The sequence below is a fragment of the Terrapene carolina genome, unplaced genomic scaffold (assembly GCF_002925995.2).
Source record: "Terrapene carolina triunguis isolate 2854851 unplaced genomic scaffold, T_m_triunguis-2.0 Scaffold111, whole genome shotgun sequence".
NCBI lineage: Eukaryota > Metazoa > Chordata > Testudines > Emydidae > Terrapene > Terrapene triunguis.
Genome location: NW_020664462.1, coordinates 22,099,263 through 22,116,565, shown reverse-complemented (window position 1 = coordinate 22,116,565; position 17,303 = coordinate 22,099,263). Strand labels below are relative to the sequence as shown.

General features: G+C 43.6%; 1 non-coding gene across 1 annotated transcript; it reads right to left on the bottom strand.

The window, feature by feature from the left end:
- Positions 1–16,951: 16,951 nt before the first annotated feature.
- TRNAT-UGU lies at positions 16,952–17,024 on the bottom strand. Its single transcript has one exon. It is a non-coding gene; the product is annotated as a tRNA-Thr (tRNA).
- Between the last annotated feature and the right edge of the window lie 279 nt (positions 17,025–17,303).

Sequence of the window (17,303 nt, the reverse complement as noted above, 5' to 3'; positions counted from 1 at the left end):
AAAGAATAGCGCAAGCATGCAAGGAGAAAATCGGAAAGGCTAAGGCACAAATTAAGTTACACATAGTAAAGGACATAAAAGGCAATAAAAAGAGGGTCTATAAATACAGTAGGAGCAATATAAAGGTGAAGGAAAGTATAGGTATTCTACTTAGCGGGGAAGGAGAACTAATAGCTGATGATGTCAAGAAGGCTGAGGTGTTTAATGCCTATTTTGTTTCAGTCTTCGCTAAAAAGGTAAATTGTGACCAGATACTTAACACAATTAATATTAATATCAAGAGGGAAGAAATGCAAGCCAAAGCAGGGAAAGAACAGGTTAAAGAATATTTAGTATGTTAGATCTATTCAAGTTGGCAGGACCTGATGAAATTCACCCTAGATTACTTAAGAAACTAGCTGAAGCAATGTCAGAGCCATTAGCTATTATCTTCAAGAATTCATGGAAGACAGGTGAAGTCCCACAGTACTGGAGAAGGGCAAAAGTAATACCTCTCTTTAAAAAGGGGACCAAACAAGACCTGGGGAGTTACAGAGCAGTCAACCTAATTTCTATATCTGGAAAGATACTGGAACAAATTATTAAACAATCAATTTGTAAGTTATAAGTTATAGGCAACAAGGATTAGTCAAGAAAAAGTCATGCCAAGCCAACCTAATTTCCTTCTTTGACAGAGTTACTGGTCTAGTAGATAGGGAGGAAGCTGTAGGTGTGATATATCTTCATTTTAGTAAGTATTCTGACACAGTCCCACCTGACAATCTCATAGGCAAATGTGGGGTAGATGAAATTATTATAAGGTGAGTGCAAAACTAGTAAAAATACCATATTCAAAGACTAGTTATCAGTGGTTCACTATCAAACTGGGTGGATGTATCTAGTGGGGTTCTTCAGGGGTCTGTCCTGGGTCCAGTTCTATTTAATATTTTCATTAGTGATTTGGATAACGGAGTGAAGAGTATGCTTATAAAATTTGCAGATAATACCAAGCTGGGATCCGTTTCCAAGCACTTTGGAGGACAGGAATAGAATTCAAAATGACCTTAACAAATCAGAGAATGAGTCTGAAATCAACAAGATGAAATTCAATAAAGACAAGTGCAAACTACTACCACTTAGGAAGGAAAAATCAGATGCACAACTACACAATGTGGAATAACTGGCTACACAGAGGTACTGCTGAAAAGGATCTGGGGATTATATTGGATCTCAAATTAAGTATGTCAACAATGTGATGCAGTTGCAAAAAAGGCTAATGTTCTGGGGTGTATTAACAGGAATGTCTTATGTAAGACATGGGAGATAATTGTCGCACTGTGTGCATAACCTGAGCCTAATGGCAAAAAAAACCCCATGATCTACCATTCACAAGCTGAATCCTGATGGATAACAACAAAAGTGTATCACGACAGTCTCTCCCAAACAAGTCACACACCAGCTCATCCTATATAGTAAACCAGCCTACAAAGCAATGTGATAATGAACTTCACTCACTCCTCAGAGACTATAAAGTCCATAATGAGCGGCTCAAAACTGAGGAGCTGACAACAACCATGAAAATACTGAAATAGGGAAAGGCAGCTGGATTCAATGGTATATCTAGTGAACTATTACTACAGTTTGGACAAGATCACAGAAGCGGCTGCTTGACTTCTTTAATCCTTGCATGGAAACAATGCAGATACCCAGGTTGTAGAGACAGGCCAAAGTGGTTGGATAATTTAAACTACATAAAGATCCTAATTCTGTAAAGAGTACCACCCAGTGTAGTCAAGTGTAGAAGGCTGGGATGTTGTTGCCTTGGTAACACTGGTCAGACTGCTCAGTGCTTCTGTTCTTGGAGCTTCAGTGTTATCAGCACTAGCAGATGGTGCAGCCTGCTAATTCAGCAGACCTCAATGTTACTCATAAAGAAAGACTACTGGCACAGTTCCATGACAAAGGCCCTCAGCCAGGTTTATTGCCCTCAAAGCACAGTCCTAGCACCCTGGCTCCATGGTTACAGGTACACTAACACATGAGTGCCTAGTGGAAAGGAGTGGCTCAGTCAGCAGCAAGAGTCTCTGCTGTCCCGGAAGCCACACAAACAGATAAGGTGAGGTACCCTGACATTTATAGACTGAAACAAACAACTGGGACAAACAACTTGTGTACCATCTTACGTGTTTTATGACATCTGTTTGTTACCTCCCCTTATTCCTGATATTTTGAACAAAACATCCCTATTCATTATTCTGTCAAATTATCTTCTCTTGTACTAGATTGGGGTGTATTTGTATTAGCCTTTTGAAATGTATTTACTTAAAAATTTAGTGTGTTATTATTTTGGCAAGGCCAGGCCTTCTCTGGTTCACAGCCTTTGGTTTAGGCCTCAGGTCTTGCACCAGCCCCAGTGCTCCAGGCTCTTTTGCTCTACTACACCCAGTATCCTTAATCTCCTCAATTTACAAGCTATATGAGCAGGTAAAATAGCACCGATATTGGAAGGGCAGCTGACTGATGACCAAGATGCTGTCTGTCCATGACATCCATGCTGTAGCCAAGTTGTAAATCTAACTGAGTACATTGAAGATGGTTTTGAAACCAGCAAAATGGTCTGTGATCCATACAGGAAATTCTAATAATCTTTCATAGTTACAGAGTAGCTTTACCTCACTGAGCTGTACAAATTCATGCCATTATTGCACATTATTATTCATAGAATGATACATAGCAGCTCCATGATTGTCACAGTGGCCCCTTTAGGTCAGTGTTGAAGTGTACTGACAGTGCAGTGTGAATAGGTTTGCAGTCCCACTGCCCATGCTTGTGCCTGGTAGGTAGACAGATACAGATTTCAATCTCCACTTCAACCATGCCAGCACATTTCACAAGCACTAAATGTACTTTTAAAAAGTGTTTAAAAATCAATTTTAAAAGGATAGGATGTGATTCTTATACCCACCAGTCTGAAGACACATTGAGTAGGCAATACACAGTAGCTTTTATGTTGCCCTGCATTTATTTATTATTGACCCCCAAAAAAGTGCAAATTCTAACGTGCAGGGGGCCTCCCAGGTACCCAGGATGGTCCAAATCTATTCATTCCACCTTCAGATAAAAACCTTTTTATTATCACAAAATTATGAGATCCTCACGACTCCATCAAGAACATGAAGGATCCCACAGGGAAATGAAAGGTTGTATTTCAGGTTTTTAGAGAGACAGCTATAATTGAAGCTATAGAATACTGATTATAGGATTCAACTATGAGAACACTGAAAGAGAATCAGCAAAAATAAGAATCTTGATTAAGCAGGGACTTGATGGGGATAGTTCAGAGAAGTTAGTGAAGCATAAACTGAAATGGAATTTTCGAAGTCCCTGATTGACTTAAAGACAGGAGAGATAATGTTTAACTACTTTTCAGGTAATGTATTGGTTCTTCACTTCCCCATATTTCCGTTTGATTTTATTCATAGAATGTGCCTGATGATGAACATAGAGTTTTGCCAACAGCAGATCTTAGAATAGTTAAAGGATGAACCTGAAACAGTTTTGAGTCTTAGTTTGGTCCAGATTAGCAAAGATTCCAACAGCTATCAAAGTAGCCCACAATTTTGGCTCTTCCAACTTGCACTGAAAATCTCAGAGAACAGGCTTTCCTGGTTCTGGTTGGATTGGGAATACTGTGAAGAGAGGCTGTATTGCGGTATTTTGACATCTCCATTGTGGCTGAGGCTCACAAAAATGAAATGTAATGAGAAGGAGGGTGATAAGGGGCTGTGGTTTGAACTGTGTATACTTCACAGCTACAAGTATAAACCACTACTACCTAAGCGAAAGGAACAATTCTACCTCTAGCTGTTAGCCAAAGTAGCTTCTTATTCTCTTATGTGGACTAGCCACTAGAGAGGAACAATTATATACACTTTGCTAGTTCAGGTTACAGAAAAATAATGAACAATAACCTAAATTTTTCTGACCCATGCAGTCAGTTTGCTTTAGGCTCAGTTTGAATTTATTATACAGGTCGCGTGAGTCAGGTGCCTCTAAAACCTCACAACTGGGATGTCATATCCCAAGTACAGGAAGAATTCAGCAATGTTTTTTAAAGGTACACCTCATTGTCAGGGATTTTCCAGTGATCACATAGAACACAGCTTCCGGCCCATCAGACGTTTTTATCCGGCCCTCTAGCTCCCGCCGGGGAGCAGGGTTGGGGGCTTGCCCCGCTCAGGGGCTCCAGCCAGGTAGTGGGGTCGGGGCTTGCCATGCTCCGCCCGCCTGGCACTCCCCAGCCCCTGACTCACAGTTCCCTTGATGAGCACCATCTTCTGGCATGCAGAGCCAGACTGCGCAGGCGAGACTTCACCGCACTGTTTCCGGGATCGGAACCCCACCCCTGATGCAGCACGCCCAATCCCCTCCCAGTCTCCTACAGCCCTACCCTCGAGAGCCTTGAAACCACCCAGGGGCCGCACCCATCCCAGCTAGGGTGCTTCTGCCCATGGCGGTGCCTGGTACGGCCGCCTTGGTGTCACTGCTGGCAGGGCCCCTAGGAGTCCCCAGTACTGCCCCTGTAGAGCTCCCCCTCCCCCCACCTCAGTAACATTCCTTATAGAGCCCCCCCATGCTACACACCATAGAGTCCTGCTCCCCCACCGGGCATTCATGGCCCGCTATACAATTTCCATACCCAGATGCGGCCCTCAGGCCAAAAAGTTTGCCCACCCCTGACACAGAAGAAACAAGTTTCTCCCCCCGACATAGCTACTGCCTCTCGCGGCGGTGGATTGACTAAGCAGACGGGAGAGCTCTCTCTGGTCGATGTAGAATGTCTTCAATAAAGTGCTAGAGGAGCGCAGCTGAAGCTGTGCAGCTGTGTGAATGCAGCCTTTTAAGTGTAGATCTGCCCAGAGGCAAGCAACCTTGACTAAATTCAGTGGGGCACATTTGTGAGGCAGATGAAAAACTCCTCACAGTGAGAAACATTTTACTCTGTTTCTGACAAAGGAAAACTGAGTTCAGCAGGCTGACAGGACTTTGCAGATATTCTGGTGGAAGTGGAGACATTTTCTTTGCCTCCATCACAGCATAACACTTCAGACAATCTGTGTGATGTTCAAACAGAATTAGGGCATGATGTCATCTCTGGATATCAAGGTGATTAGTGAACATGGTATCAATAGAGGGGGCATTTAAGAGGCACCATAGCAATATCTGTGGAGTAATGATAATAATAATGTCCCACAGAACACAGAGAGCTGCTCACTAGTTGTCAGAGAGCGCTAAAACCCAGCTGGGTTCATTAATCCCAAAAATGTGCCTTAAAATCAGCTTGAATGAAATAATGTTCAGACCATGACAAAGGTATAATAATTCTGAGATACTCCTTACCACCAGACTGCCAACTCCATGCCAAAAATAAGAGCCACCAATATGTTTTGAATATATGTTCAGATACCGTCTGAAGTAAATAGAAGATGTAAGTTCTTGACTCAACCTACTGTACCAGAGTCATTGTCTGCATAAATGCTGAAGGACAATATTCTTTAGTGACTCCAACCTCAGGCCAGAATGTAACAAATGCAGCCTGGGGTGGCAAGCCTGGGGTGGCTTGTATACCTCCACAACTCCAATTTTATTCTAGCCCAGAACTCATATATGAAGTGTTTACCCTGAAACAAATCTTACTTTAGAATGGGAGACTTCCTATCTTTATGTTCTGACGCAACCAGTAGAGCTATAACACCACTCTAACCATTTCTTGATTCATGCTGAAGCAGATATCCTGGGTTAATAATAATCCAGGTACATCATCCAGCCAGTAGTTAATAATACAGACACAGACAGTGCCACATAAGCAATTGTGCAATTATTATATATTTAGATTTTGTACATACGTTATGTACCTATTTATTTATTTGTTTATTTATTTCTATTGTGGTCTTGCTCAGAGGCCCTATTTGTGCTAGATATTGTACAAAGAAATACAAAGACAGAGTGCCTGTCCTCATGAGCATACAGAGGTGCTGTATTTGTAAAATGTAATATAATAAATCCAGTTATTAGTCTCAGGGTTCCGGTCTTCTGCCTTGCTGCGTTGCTGTCTGGTCAAACTCTTTATGAATTCTGATGAATTGTTGAAACAGAAGTCCAAGTGCTTGAGGTGACAAACTACATGGAACCAGGATGAAAAGTTTCATCAAATTACCTTAATATTCAATCACACATTTTATGTAAATATGAAAAATCTCATTAAGAATCTAAGGCCACTGACAAAACAGAAAATAAAAATCTAAGGAAACAGGAAATAAGAATCTAAGGCCAAAACAGGAAACATCACAGGAAATATTGAAGAAAAATTCCATTTAAACACCAGCAGGGAGCAGGCATGCATATCAAGACTTTGCATGTCAAACTTAGTGTCATTTTAAACTTTAGATTCTTTCACTTGATACCCAGCAGGAGTGAAATGTCAGTGTATTTGTGGAGATATTGGTGTTTAATCAGTTGTCAGCAGCTTCTTAGGTATAAATGGGAATTGAGTTACAGATTGTGATGGCTTAGGAATTTGAGTGGTTATATAATATCAAAACTACATTTGAGACAAGGTATAGTATTAAAACTAAGGATCTTCAAATTCCACTACATAGAAGCTTTCAAGTTACAATTTATACATTGTTAAGAACAGATTACATTACCTGTATTACTACTAATACCAAAAACTATAAAAATGGAGATAATTTAAAATATCTAATTTGCCTTTCACCAGTTTTGCTGGATATGTACTTTTCCCATGCTGTTTCAGCTTTCTTGTATGTCACTTTAGTTCTTTTAATTTACACAACCCTTAAACGAAAATAACAAGTCTAGCCTGAGAACATCTGAGCCATATAACACAACAAATCAATTGATCAAGCAATCAACTATGAAATGAAAATCCTAATCTCCCTAAAAGCCCCAGCTACCCCATGCTTCTCAATTGTCCCTTAAACCAGTGAAAACAAATAAACCTATCCTGGAAGTCAATAAAACTAGGCTATTTTGAGCCAAGGGCATGGAAGCAAATTCCTAAGTCAAGAGCCCTTCATGCTAATGAAGTCAGGAAAAATTGCACAGTGGAGCAGAAGAGAGAGAGAGAGTGTGGGTACTGTCCTGTGGAGTGCTAAGAGGGATTGTGACATCTGAAAAAAATTATATAAGGAATGTTCATAGAGTCATAGAGGCCAGAAGGGACCATTAGATCATCTAATCTGACGTCCTGTATATCACGGGCCACCGACACCACCCAGCACTTGCACACTAAACAAGAAATAAGACCAAAGTACATGAGACCCACCAAAGACTAGACTATAATATGCCACAGGCAGAGAATAAGAGGCAGGGCCAGTGCAACCTATTAGGCAACCTAGGCGGTCGCCTAGGGCGCTAGGATTTGGGAGGTGGCATTTTCTTCGGCGGCGACCACAGCGGCTGGATCTTCGGCCGTCCCAGTTGCCGCCGGCATTTAAGTGAAGGGAGCTGGGTCAGGGGGGCGCGGGGAGGGCTGCCTGCAGCAAGTAAGGGGTGGGGGCGACACGCAGGGGAACTCCCCACCCCCGCTCACCTCTGCTCCGCCTCCTCCCCTGAGCATGTCGCCCCACTCTGTTTATCGCCCTCCCAGGTTTGCAGCGCCAAACAGCTGATTGGCGCCGCAAGCCTGGGAGGTGGGAGAAGTGGAGCAGTGATGGCGTGCTCAGGGAGGAGGCAGAGCAGGGGTGAGCTGGGGTGGGAAGCTGCCACACGGCTCCCCGGGTGGGGGGGGAGCTGCCATGAGGGGGGCGCCTCGGGGGGGAGGGGGGGGGGGAGCTGCCGCGGGGGGGGGGCCTCAGGGCGGGGGGGCGGGGAGCTGCCACAGGGCTCGGGGAGGGTGCAAGGTGGAAGTTTCGCCGAGGGCGTGAAACATCCTTGCACTAGCCCTGATAAGAGGGACCCAAGTGCGCCAGACCTCGAGGCCCCTGAAATGGCAGATGATCCCAGCAAGTGACCCACACCTACATGCTTGTGAGGAAGGTGAAAAAAAACCCAAGGTCACTGCCAATCTGACCTGGGGGGAAATCTTTGTTGCTTTGAAATATTAAAATGGAAAAATTCTAAACACCAAAAGATTCTGGTCCAAATACCTGAGAAAATGGCTAAATTCTCAATCAGGGCCTTGTATCCATACAGAGATCACTGCAAGATCGGGGCCTTACATCCTTCATAAAATATTTCATACACTTCATACATCAACAGCTTAGGCTGCCTTTGTACCCTTTCCCTTAGACTATAGGACTTCTACACCAGCACACCCACTGCGAAAAAGAGTTGGCTCTTTTACACACAAACACGTTCAACCATCCTTCAAGGAAACCAGAAGATTTAGATTCTTTATTCCTGGCTGTGTCACTACCAACTTGTTAGTGTGCAACTAACATCAGAATGTAATAGGGTGACCAGATGTCCCGATTTTATAGGGATAATCCCGGTATTTGGGGCTTTTTCTTATATAGGCTCCTATTACCCCGCACCCTCTGTCCCAATTTTTCACACTTGCTGTCTGGTCAGCCTAGTGTGTAATGGTGTTTTCTTTCATTGTGGTTGTCTCAGGTGTACTGACACAGTTCAGTAATGCACTGTAAATAAGTAAACTGCCCTTTTATATGCAAGACACTGTGTCCAACTTCTTCAAGTGCTTTGAGATTTGATGCAGTGCCGAGGTGCTGCAAGAGGGTGAAGACAGTGGGAGTTGAGGGGGCTCCTCATCTCTCAGCACGCACTCTCATCACCTCTCTGGTGCCTTCAGTGGAGTTGGAACAGTGGCACGCCCTCTATGTATGCAATGCATGCATTGCATGCCCCAGAACTGCCTGTGCCTATGGGGCAATTCTATGCAGCCCCCAAAGGCACATGTAGAACAAAATGGCGTCCTCTGCCCAGCATGACCTCACATGCATCATATGTGTGAGGTCACTCCTTGCAGCAAGTGCATGTCATACTAAAAATGTCATGGCATGCCACTGAGTTGGACCTTCTTACACTAGTGATGAATTCAACTCTATGGCTGGAAATCTCTGGTCCAGCCAAAATGCACTCCACACAGGACTGGAAGGGAGTAGCAACAGTGGCTTTGCATCACCTTTGTAGCTTCTAGATCCATGGGGTGGCCACAGGCCAGTTAAGACAGCTCTAATACATGCCTGGATGCTTTGGTACCAAGGAGAGACCTTACTGTGACGTTGCACTCTATATGATTTTATAAATATATGCTAATGAGTGAATATGATGTAACTGGAATATGCTTCATGCAAAAGGTCTCTTGTAAGGTATCATTACAAAGCTTATAATCTACTGAGTGAGGTCATCCTATTTGTATAAATGTATCACTCTTGTATCTCAAACTAGAAATATGAAATATAACTAGGGTGACCAGACGTCGTGATAAAATCAGGACTGTCCCAATATTTAGGCGTTTGTCCCGCGTCCCAACCGATGTTTTTCGGGACGCAGTTTGTCCCAATATTTCGCACTGCGGTTTTTTTCTTTTTCTTTTTTGCTCTGCCAGCAGCACTCCGGGGGTTTTTTTGGTTTTTTTTCTCTGCTGGTGACCCCCCCACGTGTCCCGATATTTTCTTCCTCTCATCTGGTCACCCTAAATATAACACTGAGGGTCTATTGTAATTATGCAAAGTGTAGGCCATTAATGGTGGTTTGGAATTTTGATGGCTCCCATCAACCAGGACAATTGACTGTGGATGGCTCTGTTTGCAGGCAAGCCTTCCTGTGAGTCAGGCTGGGAGGAATTAAGGCTTGAAGTCTTACAGTGACATGCGATCATGTCACCTGAACTGGAATCCATCTTTAACCTGAGTCTTTCCATTGAGAAGGAGGGGGTGGGAACCCAGAGAGGGACAAAGGATTCCTGCCTTATGCAAAAGATATATAAAGGGGTGGAACAGTACAAAGTGGAGAGCCATCATGAAGAATCCCCTAGCTACCACCTGAGCTGGAACAAGAGCTGTACCAGGGGAAAGAATTGTGCCCAGGCCTGGAAGGTGTCCAGTCTGAGGAAAAAACTTACTGAAGCATCTCTAAGGGTGAGATTATCTGTATTCAGTTTGATTAGACATAGATTTGCGTGTTTTATTTTATTTTGCTTGGTAACTTACTTTGTTCTGTCTGTTACTACTTGGAACCACTTAAATCCTACTGTCTGTATTTAATAAAATCACTTTTTATTTATTAATTAACTCAGAGTATGTGTTAATACCTGGGTGAGCAAACAGCTGTGCATATCTCTCTATCAGTGTTATAGAGGGCGAACAATTTATGAGTTTACCCTGCATAAGCTTTATACAGGGTAAAACAGATTTATTTGGGTTTAGACCCCATTGGGAGTTGGGCATCTGAGTGTTAAAGACAAGAACACCTCTGTTAGCTGCTTTCAGGTAAGCCTACAGCTGTTAGGGGACAGGATTCAGACCTGGGTCTGGGTTGGCAGCAGGCTAGCGAGTCTGGCTCAAACCAGGCAGGGCACTGAAGTCTCAAGCTGATAGGGCAGGAAAACAGGGGCAGAAGTAGTCTTGGCACATCAGGTGGCAGCTTCCGAGGGGGTTTCTGTGATCTAACCCGTCACACTTACCCAGTGGTACTTTGGCCATACTCCCTTCCCTTGGAACACCTGCACTGGGAGAATCCAGCTTTACAAGTCCTTTGCCAGGCCAGTATACTACAAAGAGACTACAGTAGGACTGAGAGTCTGGCCCTCCATCTGTGACTATATCTACACTACAAGGTAGGGGTGTGATTCCCCACTTGCACTAGCTCATAGCGGTGCATCCATGGTAGCGTGGGTAGTGGCAGTGGAGGCGTGGCTTAGCCATGCCAAGCCCATACCACTGGCATCAGGCAGGTTAGTATTTGGCATGACTCACCCGTGTTGCCGCTGCATGTGCTACTGTGACTACGCTGCTATCTATAGTAGTGCTAACTCAATGAGAGCTAGCAAAAGTATGTGTACACGAGTTGGGGAATCATACCCCTAGCTTCTAGTGTAGATGTAGCCTAAATCACCCCTCGCTCCAAAGCACTTTGTATTGAGAGCACCGGGCCATGTACTCCACTGTTAGAGCAGTTTTAGGCAGGTGCAATTCCACTATAATTAATGCACCAGCCTAAAACTAACAAAATACAGCAGAGAATCAGGCCCAATTTCTACCTCTAGTACAAATAAATTGCATTAAGAAAATACCTTGTAATCTGAGTATTTATCAGATAAACTGTTGTCTGCCTATGTTTTAATGTACGTGTTTGTATTAGTTAATGTTTGTACAGTGCTTTGAAGCTACAGCTATAAACAAATCTAAGCATTAGTATTATACTTAAAAATAAATCTGTGAAATGCCTGGATAATGTTTTCAGTTCAATCTACTCTCCATGTAGCTCTTAAAGCAGACCAGTGTCACTGTGGTTTTCATGCAAGGACCGCACCTACAGTCCTCCTCACTTCTTCCAATCCTCTCCTTGGCTACTCTGAAAACAAACAGAGCACGTTGTTCAAGCCACAGCAAAAGACAGTATGAATCACAGCCTGCCTTAGCCACACACCAGATTACTGCTTTCCCTACCAGAAGTAAAGAGCGAAGAGAACAAGTCTCTATGAACTGCACTAATTACAGGCTCAAATCAAGCAAATACATCATGAAATAACTATGATGTTTCTATATATATATAAAGAGAGAAAAGACTTGCAGAGGGTTGCTTGAGTGAAAATAAAGGCTGGTGGGGACCTTGAGGATGGAATCCTACCTTCCTGCTGGTTGCTGTACTAGTCTTTAGCTGCTAAGGGCCACATTCAATGGAGTTTCAGCAGGGAGGAATTTGGCCCTTACACTCCTGAAACACAATAGCACTCCTGCAGCCATAGCAATGAGCAGTTCAACTTTCAGCGATTCTCCAAGTTAAAAGAAAAGATACTGCACCAAATTCTGCTCTTAGTCCTATCCATGCAACCCTGTTGCCATCATGGACCAGAGAATGGAATTCAGGCCAATTATTTTACCATTTTCTTTCAATGGTTTCACAATTCATAATAGCAATCGTGACCTCCAAGTTGATCATCTTCCTGCACTTAATGACTTTCCGGAGTAAGGACCAGCAGGGTATGTCTACAGAGCAACTAGACACCAGCGGCTTCCCCGTGCCAGCTGACTCAGGCTCATGGGGCTTGGACTGTGTGGCTGTTTCACTGCAGTGTAGACGTCTGGGCTCTGGCTGGAGTCCCGGCTCTAAGACCCGGTGAGGTGGGAGGGTCCCAGATCTCGGGCTCCAGCCCAAGCCTGGAAGTCTACACACCAATGAAACATCCCTGCAGCCTGGGCCCCAGGCATGCACCTGCTGCGGGTTTTTCTTTTCTGCAATAAAACACCCTTGTCTGGCCCATGTCAGCCGATTTGGGCTTGCGAGGCTCAGGCTGTGGGGCTATAAAACTGTAGTGTAGACATTCAGGCTCGGGCTGAAGCCTGGGGTCTGGGACCCCACATGAGGGAGGGTCCCAGAGCCCAGGCTCCAGCCTGAGCCTGAATATCTATGCAGCAATTTTATAGCTCTGCAGCCCGAGCCCCACAAACCCAAGTCAGCTGACATGGGCCAGCCACAGATGTTGTATCGCAATGCAGACATACCCTCAGCTACACCTCAGGCCTTCAGCATGTCATTAAGTGCCAAGAGGCCCTATCTACCAATCATTAATGCTGAAATAGCACTTTCTGCTTGTGCTAGATGACAACCACCATACGAAAGGAAGGCTGGTCTTGTGCTTAATTTACTGGCCTGGGACTCAGGAGGTGTGGGTTTATTTCCCAGCTCTGTCTCTGTGATGTCGGACGAGTTACTTAATCTTTCTGTTCCTCTATTCCCCATATGTACAAGGCCAGTAATACTGTCGTTCCCTCCCCCTGACCCATCTTTGCTTGTTGTGTCTGTTTAGACTGTAAGCTGCTTGAGGCAGGGGTTGTCTCTTATTACATGTTCGTACAGTGCCAAGAACAATAGGGCACTGATCTTGTTTGGGCACTCAAGGTGCTGCTGTAATCCAAATAATACTAATAAGAGAAAGACAGATGTTCAGTAAGTTTTCCTTAAAAGGAATTTAGACTCATAAGCATGGGCATGTGTTAAACCATTAAACAAGCTTAGTGAATAGTGTCATGGATATAAAAATAGAGCACATTGCCTAATGGAACAGGTCAAATTTAAAAGAAAGAAAGAAAGTAAACAATTTTGTGAGTTAAAAATAGCATTATTTTTATAATAAAGAACAGCCTTATTTAGGAGGCATTCACATCATGCCATAACAGTAAATTAAAAGAACAACATAAGCATATGATCATCATTTTCGATTAGTAATTCTGGGAGGGGAGTGAAGTAGAACTTTTCCATACCACCTGTTATGTTATTCTCTGAATCCATATAACATTGTCTACATGGGAGAAAGTGGAAACTGACCTGCCCTAGAAAGAACCATCCCACACACCCCTATGTTCCTGATCATAACTTTGGACACCTAAAGTAGAGACAGGTTCTGAGTAATCCATCATAGAAGTGTAGAAAACCCAATGCAAGCTGTGAGAGCACTTTGAGTTTATTACTTAGAACTGTGCATTAAGCTCACCAAACCTTGTGTGCATTGACAGAGTGGATTTGTTTAATAAAGCTGATCATTGTCACAATAACACCGAGTCCATGGGGTTAAGTTCTTTGCTGACTTATATCCATGTGATGCCTCTGTGCCAAATTCTGTTTCCTTACCTAACTAAATCTCTGGTCGAAATCAATGGAATCGCATCAGTGTAAAGCTGGTGGAGAAACAGACTCATTGATTTTATTTATGGGATGAATAAATTGGTTTGAAAGTTGATATAGAATTGGACCTTACCATTGCCCCAGCCTCTTTGCACCATGTAAAAGAGCTGGAACATTGTAAAGGGGCTCTGAAAGACACATAGGCAACCCCCAAGCAGATTCTGTGCAGCCAGCTGTAAGGCTACCCTCTAAAAAGTCCCTGGTGTAGGGTGTGTGTCAGGGATGTTGAGATTCTGGACAGCACTGCAGCCCATAAATAATGCTGCTGGGCTGTTGTAACTTAAACTTGCACGTAGGGTGGCTTAAATTATGCTCAGGGCCTCTCTAGTTCCTGGATCAAGAAGGTGCAAAGGTGGCTTAAAATTAGTGCTAGTCAGAACCTGAAATTCCCATTCCATGGAAATTCCAAAGAGTTAAAAAAAATTATTCAATTTTGGAACAAAAACTTGCAGTTATGAAATTTCCCCTGGAAGTGGGGGAGCCAACATTTTTTTATTGAAAAACCAAAACAACCTTCTGTTTTGACTCTTTTAAAAGGAAATTGATGAGGGTCCCTGAGTTGCCCACTGCTTCCACTCCCCATCTGGTGGGCTGCTAAGAATCCAGGAGTCTGACTTTAGGCAGGGCTCTCAGGGCTTCTAGGGTCCCAGTACCGCAGCAACTGGGCAAATGGGCAAGTTGGAGGAAATCAGGCAGGTTTCCATTAAAAACCTGCTTTGTTTCCATCAGAAGGTTAAACTAAATTGACATATTATTGGGAAATGTTTTGATTTTGACAAATCAGCATTTTCCAACTGAACATTTTTCCATCAGGAAATTTCCAATCAATTCTACTTAAAACCACCATAGCTCTCTCTATGTGCTGTGTCAGAATCTCACCCTTTGTGTATTAATTCTGGGTTTGCGGTTGTCTGGGACCGGAGGTCAGCTACTTTATTTTTTCATATTCATGTCACTGATAGCCGAAAGCAGGCGGAAGGCAGAGTGGTACACAATACCAAGTAGAGGGTAAAAGATAATAGGGAAGTGTTGGTGAGCAAATTTTTAAAACAATAAGTTTGAAAAATACACACAAGTGTAGGTGAGCTCAATGAAAATTAGCAGAGAAATATCCAGCAAACACAGCATTTGCTGTAAAAATGCTCATTTACTTTTGAGTTCTCAGAAGCCTTTCTCTTGGTGTCAGATATACTCTGATTCCACCAGACAAAATTGATCTTCAAGGGAGCTGTCATTTCAGCATTTTTTTTTCTGACTAATTGTTTGTTGTGAGTAGTCACTGTCAGGCTTTTAATTAAAAGAAAGGCTCAACGTAAAGCATGAGTAGTGGTAAACTTTAGAGAGCTGAGGGACTCAGGGCCTATTTCTGACATCACTTACACTAGATTTACACTGGGGTAACTCAGTGGAGTACCTCTTAACTGGCACCAGTGTAAATGAGAAAACAATCAGACCTTTAGTCCTCCAAGTGAGAAACATTCACAAGCTGGTAGAGGCCCATCTAATTTAGCAATGACAAATGTGCAAAGCCTATGGTGTTAAGGAGACAGGACTTGATAAAACCAATGCTGTTCCAGAATCGCTTTGCTGATTTTATTTATCTCCGTGAAATCTGTTTCCATTTTGAAATAAGATGTAAATCCTGAGTTCCTCTTCATCAGGCCCAGAGAGTGGCTCAGAATCTTCATCTGTGCTATTTTCTTCAAGAAACACTAACATCAATTGTAACCATTCACTTTGGTTCCTTGCCAGGTTACTTGGCAAATCTGTAGATCCAGGCAGAAACATTCATTCAGTCTGTCATTTTGCCAAGGTGGTGGTGTTTTTTTTTTTTTAATTATTAACCTTCTGTCATGCCTACTATACAGCAGTCCAGAATCCTCTGGAGTCTTTGGCAGAGCTGCCAAGGATAGTTTCTGACAAAGGAACAATAAGGACTCAAAACTAATGGCATTTAATTGCTTGCGAATAACAGTAAAATATCACAGGATTGGATGGCTCTGGGTATGGAGTCTAGTGTGTTAGTTTGGTTCTGGGGGGATGTTTGTTTAGTGGCCTGCCTGAAATAAATTTGATTGCCCTGTTTCAGTTCCTACAGAACAGATCTCCATATTTCTGCACCACAATTGCTGCTGTATAGCATCCTTGGTTTGAAGTCTCAGTAGAGGCCAAGGACTGAATAGGTATGAAGAATGAACTGCCCTCCCACTTACTCAAGATATGTCTAAACCAAAACTCAATTCAGAACACCCAGACTTTCTAGGAGATCAGAATCTGGCGCTGACTTTTGTGGATAGCCTCCATTTCAGCAATGGGCTGAACTAAACCACAGCTCAGTTCCAAATTTTGCAGTCCAGACCCATCTATAGTTGTTACTAAAGATGGTCTCTAGTTCAGAGGTGACATGCATTAGCCACTCCAAATGCATTTGTTCTGCAGATAAACAGAGGCCTTCAGTCTCCCAGGCTCTCCTCTCAGCCTCTATACCAGCTCTAAATTCACCATAAAAAAATACCAGCAATGAACCATTTTAAAACAAAACACACTGTTTTCTATGATTATAAAATTTCAAACATAATTTCCCACTTGTTGGACCCAAGTCCTAAATGATGGACTGCACCAAAGGTAGCTGTTCCCTCAAACACAGGAACAGCTGAGGGAAATCCATAGAGGCTGTTTGGGAAACTGGTGTTTCTTTCCCATAGTGGTCAGTGCTGCCTATGATTGGATGACTCATCAGTTTCCTGCAACATTCCTTGAGACTGGCCTGTCAGTAGGGATATCTCATGTAGGTGAGTGAGCTACAGGAAAGAGCAATGAAGTCTCTCAATATCACGTAATACATTGGGTTCCCTGTTGGCCTCAAGCTTCTCCAGACCCCAAGAAGAATCATAGAATATCAGGGTTGGAAGGGACCTCAGGAGGTCATCTAGTCCAGCCCCCTGCTCAAAGCAGGACCAATCCCCAGACAAATTTTTGCCCCAGATCCTTAAGTGGCCCCCTCAAGGACTGAACTCACAACCCTGGGTTTAGCAGGCCAATGTTCAAACCACCGAGCTATCCCTCCGTCCCAAAACTGCTTCCTAGGCCCCAGTGAGAGTTGAACTCACAACCCCTGGTTTACAAAGCCAATGCTCTGACCCCTGAGCTATGGAGCCCCTATACGAAGCAGTACAGTAGCCAAGTGTGACGGGTTGGATCACAGAAACCCCCTTGGGAGCTGCCACCCGATGTGCCAAGACTACCCCTGCTTCTGTTTCCCCTGCCAGCTTAGGGCTCCAGCCCCCTGTCTTGCTGAGCCAGCCACTCCTGTCTGGCTCCAACACAGACTCAGGGTCTGAATCACTTGTCCCAAAACTGCAAGTTTACCCAAAAACAGCTCACAGGAGTGTGCTTGTCTTTAGCACTCAGATGCCCAACTCCCAATGGGGTCTAAA